This window comes from Vulpes lagopus, chromosome 12 (assembly GCF_018345385.1).
Source record: "Vulpes lagopus strain Blue_001 chromosome 12, ASM1834538v1, whole genome shotgun sequence".
Lineage (NCBI taxonomy): Eukaryota > Metazoa > Chordata > Mammalia > Carnivora > Canidae > Vulpes > Vulpes lagopus.
Genome location: NC_054835.1, coordinates 41685698 through 41699737, shown reverse-complemented (window position 1 = coordinate 41699737; position 14040 = coordinate 41685698). Strand labels below are relative to the sequence as shown.

Here is a 14040-nt window from a genome sequence, read left to right as displayed (position 1 = left end):
TGGGTGCCTGGATGGCTCAGTTGGTTGAGCTCCCGACTCTTGGTTTTGGCTGGGATCATGATCTCAGGGTTGGTTGTGGGATTGACCCCATGTCATGTTTGGCATGAGTCTGCTTATCCCTCTCCCTCCCTTTCTGCCCCTCCCCACCCTGTGTGCATGCTCTCTATCATCAATTAATCAAGTATTTAAAGGATTAAGATAAATATGAAAGCAGACATCTAGCACAGACATGCAGCCATGGCTCAATTTTGGTGTTTTAATATATTTACACACACACACACACACACACACACACACACATATATAATTTTAGTTTTCTAATTTGTCCACATGTTTTTCAGCAAGCATGTATTACTTTTCTCCATTTTCATTTTTTCACAATGTTTCCAAGTGTTTAAAAAACAATACAGAAAGGAGATACAGTAAAAAATCTAAGTCCTTCTCACCCTTCTCCCATCCCTCTGAGGGGATCCCAGTGACTGGTTTCTTGTATATCCCCCAGAGATGTCCTCTGGGGGGTATTACTTTTATCATGAAAACAAGCTACCATGAGAAAAGGGTCTTGTGGCCTGGGATAAGAACTGAGGGGGCATCTGGTTCACAGTTGTGAGTGGGGCTTAATAAATTCGTGATAATAAACACCATCAGCCCACACCATCCACACTGGAAGCCTGGCCAGAATGTCCATGGCTGGTCTGTGAGTTCTAGCAGCAGGGCTACCAAGACGGAGGGCTGGAGATGGGCAAGTCTGTCCCTCCTGGTTTTGGTTTTCATTTCTGTCTCTTTCTTGTTTCCCACTGGGGGCTGTGGGTTTTATCAGTTATGACTCAAGAAGTAGGAAGGTGCTCAAAGATCAGCCTTCTTTAACTCTGACGGCCACGGCTTCCTCGCTTTTATTTCTAGTCATTGAGGCCAAGTGCGTGCAGTAGTTAAGCCCTGTGCAGGATGTTAAGAAATGCTTGTGTGGACAAGTGGCTCCACAGAGAGCAGGACACACAGCAGAACTGGACCTGAGACGAAGCCACCAGCCCCCACTTCCCCTGATCATGTCACAGGTGGGACTTGAGGGTCAGTCTGAATCTGGGAACCTGAAAAAGGTGAGCTGTTCTGACAAATCTCTCCTCCCTTCCTTATTTAATATCTGACCCTCCTGTATGTTTTTTCAATCTGTATTTTGTTTTCAAATACAAAAGTAATACTTGTTCACTGTAAAAATTTCAACCATACAAGGTGCTTAGAGAAAAAAAAAAGAGAACTTTACCCCATTCCTTCCTCCCTACAAGATGATGTAAATCCTTCTAGTACTATTATATATATATATATATATATATATATATATATATATATATATATATATATAGTTTGGGGTTATTTTTAAAAGGAACATGGGCTTATACATATCTAATATTCTACAAGGTATAGCTTTCACTTAACAATAGATCATGGAGAGTGCCTGGGGTGGCTCAATTGTTTAAGTGTCCGACTGTTGATTTCAGTTCAGGTGATGGTCTCATGGTTGTGAGATCAAGCCGCCAGCTGGGCTCCATGCCCACCATGGAGCCTGCTTAAGATTCTCTTTCCCTCTCCTTCTGCCCCATCCCCTCACTCCCTAAAAACAAAATTAAAAAGCCCCTAACAAATAACAAAAAAACCCCACAAGAGATTATGGACACTGTCCCCCTTCAATGTATGTAGATCACTCTCATTTTTCTTAATGGCTCCATAAGATTCCAGGGTATAAACACACTATTAAAAAAAAAAAAAACACACTATTATTTCTTCACCTATCCTTCTATGATGTTCTTGCAAATTGGTCCCAATTTTTCATTCATATAAGTATTACTGCAAAAACAAAATAAAACCAAATCCCCCAAATCCTTTATTTACTTCTTTGTGTACTTGTACAGGTAAATTCTACGTGGTAAATACCTGGAACCGGAATTTCTGGGGGACCCTTTGCACGGTCACTTGTTTCTATGTGTCATGAAAGTAGGCAGCCTTGGTCAGTCTGGGACAGGTGGTTCACAAATATTATATTAGTTATTTGCTAGAAAGATGCTATCCTTGCCTTTAAGGTGCTTATAATCTAGTTGGGGAGAATGGCTGGCTGGATAAATGATAAAGGAATCACAAAATGATCTTGGGGTCAGAAAGGCCCTTGGAGGTCATTTATTCCAACATATCACCTAATAACCCTGAGGACAGCCACCTGGCTACATAACAGGATGTATAGAGTCCAAAGGTCTGAGTTTGAACTGCAGTCTCTAACACTCCGGTGTTACCCAGGTTACACCTGGGTGACCAGGTGTAGATCACTTACTCTGAGACTCAGATGTCTCATCTGTAAAACAGGGATGTTTGAACGGAAATATCAGGATTTTACAGGACAATTAAGTGCAAGAAGCGATCTTTAAATGACCAATACTGTGTCTAGAACACCGTGGGTGCTCTGTAAATGTTAGCAAAACCTCCAACAAAAAGAAAGCTGATACAAGAAAAGTCCTTTCCAGGACTGGAAGAACCAGTTGCTTGAAAGGCCTTGCCTCTGCAGAGTTGAAATCCACCTTGCAAAGCCTCTATCTAGCAGTCCTCGTGTCAGGAGGAAGGTCTGGAACGGACACTGTCAAAGAAGAGGGGAGAACCCCCAGACCAGAAGGGTAAAAGTAGTCAGCAAGACAAGGTCGGCCTACGAGGGGGATGTTCTCTGAAGCGCATTCTGCACTTGCTACTCGCCCAGTCTCTCCCTCTGCTGGCAGTGCCTCAGCCCCAAATGGACTGAGGAATGAGATGCCGGGGCATGATGAACCAGGACCCAAAATTCCTTGACAGCTCAAGTTGAAATTAGCTGTCCTGTGGACTTCTTTGGGTATTTTCAACAATCTGCTGCTACATGTATACACATTAATTACACATAGGCTGGCTGTCAAAAATAATAAAAATAATGGCAGCTATTATTGCTTGCTGCATATTAGGTAATGCATGCACTATTTCTTGGACCCTCCCAGGAACTCTGTGAGTAGGGCGCTAATATTATTCCCTTTATATGGGCAAAGAAACTGAGGCTCCGGAGCTCAAGTAGTTAGTCTGAGGCTACTGTACAAGGAATCAGCAGAGGCCGGATTTGTGCAAAGGGCTCTTATGTCAAAGTACATACTCTTAGCCATGACACTATTTTCACGTGATCTAAGCTTTAAAAATTGAGACCCAAATGCAGAAGCTGCCACAAGCCAAAGGTTTGTTAGTGAGAAACCCAGGGACTGACCCAGGAGGAAGCACCTCAATTAGGGGCATAAATATAGCCAGCCTATGTTCTGGAAAAAAGCAACTTCAAAATGGCAACGAGAAGGAAAGATTCCAGGCTGGACACATGGTAGGCCAGAGTTCCTTAGCCTACCCATGCTCAGCTTGGGTATCAGGTCATGCACTTGGGCCCACTGCAAGGACCAATTCTAGGACAAAGTTCAAATTTACCATGCATTTTAGAAGGCCTGGCTCCAGGCTATTTTACTGTGGTTTTTGTTGTTGTTTGTTTAATAGCAAAGCCCTGAGCATCAGATAGTATTTTCATAAATATGGTCAGTACTTTATCTCTGGGCCCCTGACAAAGGGCACTGTATAAGCTTTAAAAGAAAAACGTTACATTGACTTGAGTCCTTGCATGAGGAGAGCCAATAGCATACCAGTAGAAGATGCCACTGGAGGGGTGCCAGGGTGGCTGTCGGTTAAGCAACTGCCTTCGGCTCAGGTCATGATCCTGGGGTCCTGGGATCGACCCCCACATCGGGCTCCCTGCTCAGTGGGGAGCCTGCTTCTCTCTCTTCCCCTGCCTGCCACTCCCCCTGCTTGTATACTTTGTCAAATAAATAATGTCTTTAAAAATTTTTTTAAAAAAGGGGGACACCTGGGTGGCTTTGCGGTTGAGCGTCTGCCTTCCACTGGGGTCATAATCCTAGGATCCCAGGATTGAGTCGCACATTGGGCTCCCTGCATGCAATCTGCTTCTCCCTCTGCCTGTCTCTGCCTCTCTCTGTGTCTCTCATGAATAAATAAATAAAATCTTTAAAAAATAAAATAAAAAAATAAAAAATAGTAAAAAAAAAAAGAAGATGCCACTGGAGCATCATTGATCCACATAGACAATTATGGAAATGGTATACAAGAGAATTGGGTAGGGGGAGTAGCAGTGAGGAAAAAAACTCCCAACCATTTGCATGCCTTATTTTATATAATAACCAGCAGGAAATTTTAATGTATGTTATGTCAAAAAAAATTTCAAGTGTGTTTTGTGGGTGTTTTGTGTCATTGAACATCTTGGTTAAGTGGGGCTGCAGTGTATACACTATTTGGTAATGATTAATTTCCAAAGATTACAGTGCCCTAAACTGCCCCTGACACTAAAATCATGCCAAACACAATCAGCTTTCTTTTGATGAGTCAAAATGCACTTCTGGAACTGATCAGGCCTTGAGGTCATCACTACAAGCAACACTGGGTTATAAAAAAACAGTTCTCCTTCTTTAACCTCCTGAACTGGATTCTGAGCACGGAGCAGTTCCCTGGGCTGTGGTTAATCCCACTGAAATACAACCACTCCCCTCCTCTCTCAGTTTGTGACTGTTTTCCCAGGTGGGACCGGCTTCAAGCAGCGTCTATCAGTACACAGAGCAGATGGAGAAAGACAGGTTCAGCCTCCCCATGAGGGAGGAGGCTTCAAGTTCATTGTACTCACTGGTGACTGGTTTTGAAATTGAGGAACTAGTTTGAGGAACTTCAAAATAAACAAGAAACCCAAACAACTCGGCTTTCCACAGAAGACTTCCAATGCATGGGGGTAAATGGAAGGAAGCCCATAGTCCAGCTCTGCTTTTCTGGCAGTGGAGCCCTGATCACAGCCTCATTTCAGATGCTGCCCTGCACACCCTTTGACAGACTGGTCTGAGTGACGACATGAGAGGCCAAGGTGACTTTGATGTGTCCCTTTATAATACAGGGTCACATTCTTGCCCTCCTCCAGGAAGGGAAGAAAGGCCTGGGACCTGTGGTGTAACGGAATATTCAGAGAATCTCAGAGTATTACTTGGTAAAGGAGGGGAAACCAGGAATAACCTGTGGCTCTTTCAGTCTTTTTTGGGCCAGCTGGGTCTAGAAGGATGAATGTGGATGCTGGTCTTGTACTTTTACTCAACCACAGATACCCAGCCAGTGGTTCCCATGCTCCCATGCTGCGCTGGCCAGTAGATGCCATGGTGACCAAGACAGACAAGGTCCTTGCCCTTATGAGGCTTTCACCACTGTAACCCTGGAAAGGCTTTTCTGGAATGCTGAACTCGGTTACTAAGAAGCACTGTCATGGGTCAGGCTTTGAATCATTTGCCTATGAACCTGTGTCAGAGTGGCACCAAGAATATGGGATTTGTCACTGTGTCACTGCCTTCTCTATTCCAGCCTGGAAGGCTAGGATAAGTCAGCCATCTCTTTAATAGCTAGCTACCTGTCGTTTGCTTCTGCTCTGAACTACGTGTAAGCACACATTTCTCCTGACTGTGCCTTCACCTCTGCAAATGCTTTCCTGTCCTCCGAGACTGCTGAAGTTCCCAGATTGTTCTCAAGCTCCTTTTCTAAGCTGACAGATCCCACCCAGACACCTGCAGAATGGGAGGCAGGGCTCCTCTGTGTGTGACAGTGCTGGGTCAAGCTGAATAAGGACCACTGGGCTGTGATGCCTTCCTGGCTCCTCTCCAGCCCCCACAGTTGTGGTTCAAGATTTAGCACCTGCAATGTCTGTCTTCCCCCTGCCACAATGAGCTCCTCAAGGGCAGCATCTCCATTATCCTCGTTTTCATATTCTAGCACCTGCCAGAGACTGCCACATGTGACATTCTTGGCAAGGGCTCACTGAAAGGATGACTGATGCTCTCCTGAAGAATATATGAGTATCCTGGCTCTAAGAGCCTGGCTGGTCTGGCATCTGAGTGTCCCGACTGTCCATTCACCTGGTGAGCAGAGCAGTAGGCAGAGCCTGGTGATCAGGGTGGTTTGTATTCTGACTGCACCCCAGCAAGAAAGTGTCATGCAAGCTGGGTACTGAGCCACCCTTGTCTCCTTTCCTAAATGCTGACCTTGATACCCAATTATTTCCAATTCTTTGAGAAGATGACCCTTCTACAATGGACAACATCCATCTGGGCTCTGATGTGCACATATATGCTCAATGAGAGGTGGTACACAAATCTCTGCCTTTTACAATTATCTCTATAAAGCTATTCCTGCCTCTCAAAGTACAGCATCTGCCAATAGTACAGTCCCAAGTTGGGACTACTGAGCATGGGCTCAAGGAACCTGATTCATCCAACTATTTCTTGGGCCAAAGGAGTCTATTTCAAATCTTAATTGGTAATAGCATCCTCATGAGCTTGGCTAAGACTCTCTTTCTTTCTAAACCTCCCACTCATCCCTAGTATTGGCCCGTAGATGAGTATTGACTACTTCTAGCCCAGTAAAAGGAAATGTCAATGAGAGCAGAAGGTGGGTGGTGAATCTCAGATACAACAGCTCTTTTTTTTTTTAAGGGGATTTTTAAAAAATATTTTATTTATTTATTCATGAGAGACACAGAGAGAGCAATAGAGGCAGAGACACAGGCAGAGGGAGAAGCAGGCTCCATCCAGGGAGCCCGTCGTGGGACTCGATCCGGGTCTCCAGGATCAGGCCACTAAAGGTGGCACTCAACTGCTGAGCCACCCTGGCTGCCCCTACAACAGCTCTTCATACTTACAGGGGCCACCGTCCAGATAGGACATCATGCTTTGACCACAAGGAAGAGCTTCTTCACTGAGAATTGCTTCGATAATCCAGTTGGAATGACATCTGACTGCTCTGGCTTTTCTGATCACCTGCATGCCACGGGCAACCTATCTCTTCTTCAAGTGGAAAGATGCAGAAGTATTTGGGGCCCAGTGGGTTTGTACCCTCACGATCAATCATTAATAGTAACTGAATGCCCACTCTGGGTAAGATACTGTTTGGGGAGGTAGGAGGGTACCCTAAAGGTGTGGGCAACCTTTGAGACTTCCGGGTAACCCTGCCCAGAATTGTATTTTCTTATCAACCTTGACCTCCTTTTGGTTACACAAACTCATGGTATAAGGGTGTCAAGTGAATAGCTTTCTGTTGACTTTTTCTTAGACCCAGCTGCTCTGGCTCCACCCTTCCCAGGTCTGGCAGAGCTTTGCAGAAAGGCTGACAGTGATGGGGTCAGGGTGGGGGAATAAAAGAGGAACTAGTTAAAAAATCCAATTCCTACTCTAGGAGTAGCTCCTTTGTTCAGTGGCAGCACAGCACAGTGGAAAGAGCCCAGACTTTAGTTCAGATTCTGCCATTAACTAGCCATGCGGCTTTGTGCAACTCACTCTGCTTCCTTGGGCCCTCATTTTCTCTTCTGTTAAATAGGGGGGTTGTGAATAGTAAAGATCATTTCCAGGCTGTAATTCTAATAGCTCTTTCTTGACAGACTGGTTAAGGTCTAAAGGTCACTTAACCATGCTTGCCTGAAATGATGGCTGGCTAGTTCAGATTGATGGGGTGTGCCTATGGGCTGAAGTCTATGACCACCTGTAAGGCAATGCTAGTTCTTTCCCTGAGGCTTCAATAATGTCAAGCCCTCTTTGTGGGACATTGCCTACAGATGTCCCTGACCATTAGCTGTCGAGCTCAACACCAACTATACGGGTCTAGAAGAGTTCTGAAGAGACTCTTTGTCTTGGTGGATGCCTGGTCATGGCCTTAGTGGGAAGAGGGTGAGCAGAAGCCATAGCAATCAGAAACTGGGGGGCAGGTATGGCTTAGGACTTTCTTCTGCCACTTCTTTCTGAGCCCAAACACTGGTCCTGGATATGTGGACAACTGAAGTGGTTGTAGGCTTGGAATGACAGTTCCCTCAAGTCCAGGGTTTAATCTAGCCTTTTCAATCATCGGAGTTCTTCAGAGCCCTTCAACTCAGGTCGTAAAAAGAAAGGCAGGTGGAAAAGGGTTCCCCAAAAGGTCTTTTACACCAAAGCACAGTTTGCTTTCTCTGCTCCTTGCCAAGGGGTTTCCCAGCTCCCTGGAGCCAAAGCTCCCCTCCTGCTTCCTTGCTGACTGTCACTGGAAGCGGGCCATTTTCCACCCTCAAGGTAGCTGGACTCAGGAGTGCAGTGATACTGCTGATCTGGGTTCTGTGCCTCATTCACATGACCCCCCAGCCAGGGGATCCATCTCTCTGTTGGTTGGCAAGCCTTGGGAGCCTCCCATTTGTTTCCTTATTCCTGCCTCCAAAGCCCTTCAGCTGAGAAAGTGATCTTTGGCAGAGGGCTTCTTTTTTTTTTTTTTTAAGTTTATTTATTATTATTTTTTTAGTACTCTCGACCCCCAACACGGGGCTCGAACTCACAACTCCCAGATCCAGAGTCACATGTTCTTCAGACTGAGCCAGTCAGGCACCCCAAGGCAGAGGGCTTCTTGACAAGTTCTGCTCAAAACTTCCTCTGCAATTTTGCTGGGGAATAAGTCGCCTGTCACCTACACCCCTGCACGGGTGACTCACCTTCTAGAGAAAGTGCTCTGCTCACCTAAGCAAAGCTGCCTGGAAAATGACTAAGGCACCTATCAAATGCACTCTGTGAGGCCGACCAGTTAGTGAGCTGGGTCCAGATATTTTGCCTCTCACCTCCAGTCTGAAGTCAGTGTGGAGCTGCCACTCCAGGCCTGCTGGTTTCATTTTCATCTGAACCGAGCTCCACATGAGGCTTGACATCCGGTGATCTATTTTTTCTAAAAACTAGGTTCACTTTAGAAATGACTCTCTGGCCATGAATACAGCTTCCCCAAGAGAAAACAAAATGTTATTTAAAGGGAACGTCAGCCTGGTGGGAGCCTATATTTTTGTTTCGTATTAAGAAGAGGACAAAGGAATTTAAAATGTAGTATGAAACTTTTTCCCTTGGGTGATTTAAAGGAAAATCTGCAAGTCCCTGACTACAGGGACCCCCAGATATGATACTAGCAATAAGCTGACAAAGAGGTATTTATAAGGGGAAAGGGTGGTGAGCTGGGGGTGCCATGCAGTGGTGAGAATCTTACCCCACAGAACCGAAATCTCCCTCTGAGTCTTTCAAAGAACAAGTCCTTGTTGACTTATATTCTATATAGTATTTTCCTATTTTTTATCTTTAGAGCTAAGGCTAGGACCTACTTTACCACATGGGGGTGGGGGCAGAAGGGAATCCTAGGAAGGACCAGCCCTGCTTCTGGCTGAAAGTCCTGGGCTTAGGATCACCAGCTCTGATGGGGCACAGCCTGGGCCTCCGTAGGCTCCTTCAGAGGGTGGTGAGGGCAGTATTTAGTATATGACAGGGACAGCGTGACAGTGAAACTTCTATGCAGAAGAAACATCCCCCGGAGATCCTACTGAGAAAATGACTCTGCTCTGTCAGGCAGTCTGATCCTTCCTGACCTCATCTTACAGAAAAAAGGCAACTAGGACCATTGCTATTACTACTACCACTACCACCACCACTACCACCATTTCTAGCTGTCATGTTCTGCGGCTTATTATGTGCCAGGCACTGAGCTCAGCACTTTACATGTATTCTCTCATTTTCTACTCAAAACAACCCCATGAAGTATTTCTGATCCCATTTATAGATGAGGCATCCGAGCCGAGGGAAGTGAAGTGATTTGCCTGAGTCACACAGGCAGACAGTGGCAAACCTGGACCTGACCCAGGTCTGTCTGACTTGACAGGCTAAACCCCCACATCTGACATTGGAGATACCGCAGACTTGCTCTATTGCTCCGGCTAAATCACTTGACTACTCTGCCTTAATGTCTGCATCTATAAAATGAAGATAAGCAGACTCGTCCAGAGGATGTGCTCTTCATCTTTCAGCCCTTTATTAATAAGTAATTATGAATAATCAACACCAGGTAACAACTGTTAGCAATACTTATTAATCTTTTTAAAAAATATTTTATTTATTTATTCATGAGGGACACAGAGAGAAAGGCAGAGACACAGGCAGAGGGAGAAGCAGGCTCCATCCGGTAAGGCTGATGCGGGACTTGAGCCCAAGACCCCGGGATCATGATCTGAGCTGAAGGCAGATGCTCAACCACTAAGCCACCCAGGTGCCCCAATACTTATTAATCTTAATACTTGTTAGGTTAAATAGAGAAATAAAGCAGCCATCCTGGTTTAGTTACATTCAAAATTGCCATGTTTCGCGGAAAAAAACAATTTAGGGGTTCCTGGGTGGCTCAGTTGATTGAACATCTGCCTTTGGCTCAGGTCATGATTTCAGGGTCCTGGAATTGAGCCCAGCCCCACATAATGGGGCTCCCTCCTCAGCGGGGAGCCTGCTTCTTCCTCTCCCCTGCCCCTCACTCTGTTTGTGCATACTCATGTGCTCTCACTCTGTTAAATAAATAAATAAATAAATAAATAAATAAATAAATAAAATCTTTATTAAAAAAACACAAAAAAAAACAATACCCCACCCCTGACCCCACCCCTCATTTATCCTTTCATGAGTAAGTTAGTAGAGAAAGCAGTGAACTAGAGGTCAAGAAATGTGGGTTTAGATTTTGGGCATGACAATGATGTCTTGAGTAATCTCATCCACTTTATTCCTTCTTATGAGGCTTGCCTTTCCTGATCTTTGGCTCTGCCTTTCTTTACATGAGTGTTGTAAGAAAATACCAAAAAAAAAAAAAAAAAAAAAAAAAAAAGGTTACAAGGTACCATAACTCTTGATGCCATATAATTTTAAGATATTTATATCAGGAGAATAAGGGGTTAAAGGATGTAAAATTGCAAGCCAGGAAGAGGATCTTTTAAACTAGAATACAAAGAAGGGCACACAGGCCACAGGCCACTCAGGAAAAATGACTTTTCTCTGTAGTGTCACTCAGGTAAATAAGACAAACCCAGAACTGAAGGCTCCAGACCCAACACACTTCAATGTTTCACTCAGCTCAACTGAAATGTTCTACTACACAATGTGTCCTAAGTTTAGCCTTCTATTTCTAATCTACGGCTTTCAACATTTCAGTCAGCATCACCCAAGTAAATGCAAAGCCTTCACACGTGCATCACTTCACTCACCCCACCCCTTGAGGATGCTCAGCCCCTACTCCTTTTCCTTCTTCCCACGGAGTGCAGAGGCCAGAGGGCCTTTGTATCCTTATGGTTCCCCAAACCCACGGACATGGAATTGTCTCACTTCCCGCCAATTTCACACCAGTGCCATCAAAAGTGCCCATAATGCTCAGATGTTTCCAGTTTAACTGAAATACTAAAATGGGGCAAACAGGAAGCATCAGACACAACTGCGGTAGTGACTTATTAATCACGAAAGCAGAATTTTAGTTGCATTTTAACCTTTTGCCAGGAAAAAAAAAACCAGCTTTGAGATGATGGTAGCCTTTGGTACAAATATGCTGCCTATATGAGTATCAAGCTGACTTATACTTTTAATTTAGGACTGAGTTGGGTTCTACACTTCTTAACTATCCTCCCGGAAAGAGCATCTGTCAGGCCAACCACTATGAATCTGTCACTTCTTCATCAAGGCAAGGCAGACCTGTCAGAAAAGCTCCTGTGCTGAACACTGAGACAGGAAAAAAAATAGGAAATTAAAAATGACTTCACAAGCCAAAGTGATAGAATGCTCTTAAGAGGGTACCAACAGTGAAGAAAACAAGCCTGAATGAAGCTTTGCCTTTCCCATCTCTACAGATCTCTCACCAGACCTTGGCCAGGATGAACTGTTACCATGAACCAAAAAAATCACAACAGTTGCCTGGATTTGGACAACCAATCAGGGCAAGCCTGCCTCTCAACATTAAATGATATACAAACACTCCAAGCAGATCACAAAGGAGTCAGTGTTCAACAGGAGAACCAAAATGAGGAACCAAACCTCCATCTGTTGAGGCGAAACGGCCAACCAGACATTTTTGTTTAATAGATGAAGGCTCATTTGGCAGGGTCTCTGTCTGTGGTGCCGCTCCCACAAACCCTAACAGACAACACCAGAGGCAAAAACTCCCCTTCAGAACTGCTCCTTATAATCTGAAAAACAGTCAGAAGGTGACCTAAAGCTTGGCAGCTTATTGCTGTCTGATTTTACAAAAGTGTGGGAACATACACCTGGGTATGTATTTCTAAAATTAAAGTCAGAGACTATATAACTTTTATTTTGAGATCTTCTGAGAAGTTCACCACACCCTTCAAAATAAGTGAGGATGTCTTAAAGATGTCAGAGGTCTGGCATCACTGCACCCAAAGAACTGGCCTTGACATCACTTAAAAAACACCAAGAATAACCCCAAATACATCATAAGCAAGACAAGCACCTGTCCTCTCCTGGTAAGAGCATACCACACCAAACGTCTCCCTTATTCTTCTTCTTGCAACTAAGTCCCATAATGTGGTGGTCCTGGCCCAGGGGAAGGAAGCTGGTTAAGACCTCAGTGGCCCAGGCTCCTCACCCTGAGTCCGAGCTATGAGGCATAAGGCAACATGAATACCACCCACCCCACCACCTGCCTCAGTACCCTCACCTATCAAACTGGACAATACTGTCTATGTCTTCACCCAGATATCTGAAGGAAAAAGGAGGTTATAGGTATGAAGATACAAAGTTTAAAAAAAAAAAAAAAAGAAAAGAAAAGAAAAAAAAAAGAAAAAAACAAAAACCATCACTAATGTTAAGATACTATCTCCCTGTAATGTTTCAGAAAGACCATGTTTCTAGTCAAGGGGTTTTCAACATTTTTCCTGGAATGAGCTTGAGACTGCTATTTTGTACTGGGCCCCACTTCTCATCACTTAACTTCACTTGCTTTTAGATTCCTTAATTAAGCCACTGGTGTTCACACTTTCCAGTTGACAAAAATGATTCTACCGTTCACACCACTGATTTCTGTACTCTTCTCCAGCCATCCTCTTCTTCCCCACATGACCCCGGTCCACCTTTTAAGACCCAAGGCAGAATTTTAAACTCTAATTAGGAAGGAAGCGCCTTTTTTCTGAAGTTACCCAGCACCGAGGAGGCTTCTGGGCAGGTGGGACTCTGCCCTGTACAAGAGGCCTCTTTCTGCCTAGTGACCCGTGGGCTTTCAAGATGGGAACAGCGTACCGGGGCCCACAGAAGAACTCCTGAGTGGGGCGGACACAAGGCTTACAGAGGCTCAGGGTGAGAAAGAGGATGCTGAGCGTGGCCAGCACTGCCCCGCTCGGTGCCAAGGGCACGTCGACTCCTTCTCCCCGCCTCGGGGTGTGACCGGAGAACTTCCCAAGGGAAGGCCGAGGGTTTCACTGCCAGGGCAGGTGGAGGGCGCACAGCCCTGGAGCGCTCGTGCATCGCCACGCCACCGTCCGTCCCCGTCCCCGCGCCAGGCGAGTTCCCACCCCGGGGGTCCCCAGGAGAGGCGCAGGAGGGGAGGGCTTGGCTGCGGCGCAGCGGAGCGCGGGGAGCAAGGGGGTGTCGGGCAAGGGGAAGCAGGGCGCCCCTTCGCGCGCTCTGGGCGCGTGTGCGGCCTGCGGGGGTGCGAGGCGAGCACGGCGTGCGGCCGTGACCCTAGCGGCGTGGTGCGAAGCGAGCGCTCGCGGCCCGCCGCCGGAGGCCCCGCGCGGGAGGACCTGACCCGCCGCGCCGCCGACCCCCACCATTCCGGGCGGCCGGCCCGGCGGCGGCCCGGTCCCAGGCGGAGGGGCGACGCGGTCCCCTCCGCTCCGTGGCGCCCCGCTCCGGGCCCCGGGGTCCCGCCCAGTCACCTACCGGCCGAGCGCCGATCTCCCCAAGCAGCGAATGTCGCGCTCCCCTCGCCCGCGATCTCCCGCCGCCGGCCGCCGACCGCTGGGCTACGGGACTGCTGTCGCCCAGCCCCGGCCGCGGGCCCCGCCCCCTCGCCGCCTTCCCGGCCGCCCCCGGGGCCACGCCTCCCCCGGCGGCTGCAGATTTGCCTCGCTTCGCGCCTCCTGGCTCGGGCCGCACCTCG

At 46.6% G+C, this 14040-nt stretch overlaps 1 protein-coding gene across 1 annotated transcript in view; it reads right to left on the bottom strand.

Annotated features, from left to right (window-relative positions):
* MAP3K14 (mitogen-activated protein kinase kinase kinase 14) overlaps positions 1–13964 on the bottom strand; it is a 51352-nt gene extending 37388 nt beyond the window's left edge. The window contains exon 1 of the mRNA XM_041724935.1: positions 13821–13964. The gene's annotated coding sequence lies outside the window, so the exon portion shown is untranslated. The remainder of the gene's footprint in view (positions 1–13820) is intronic.
* Positions 13965–14040: the final 76 nt, after the last annotated feature.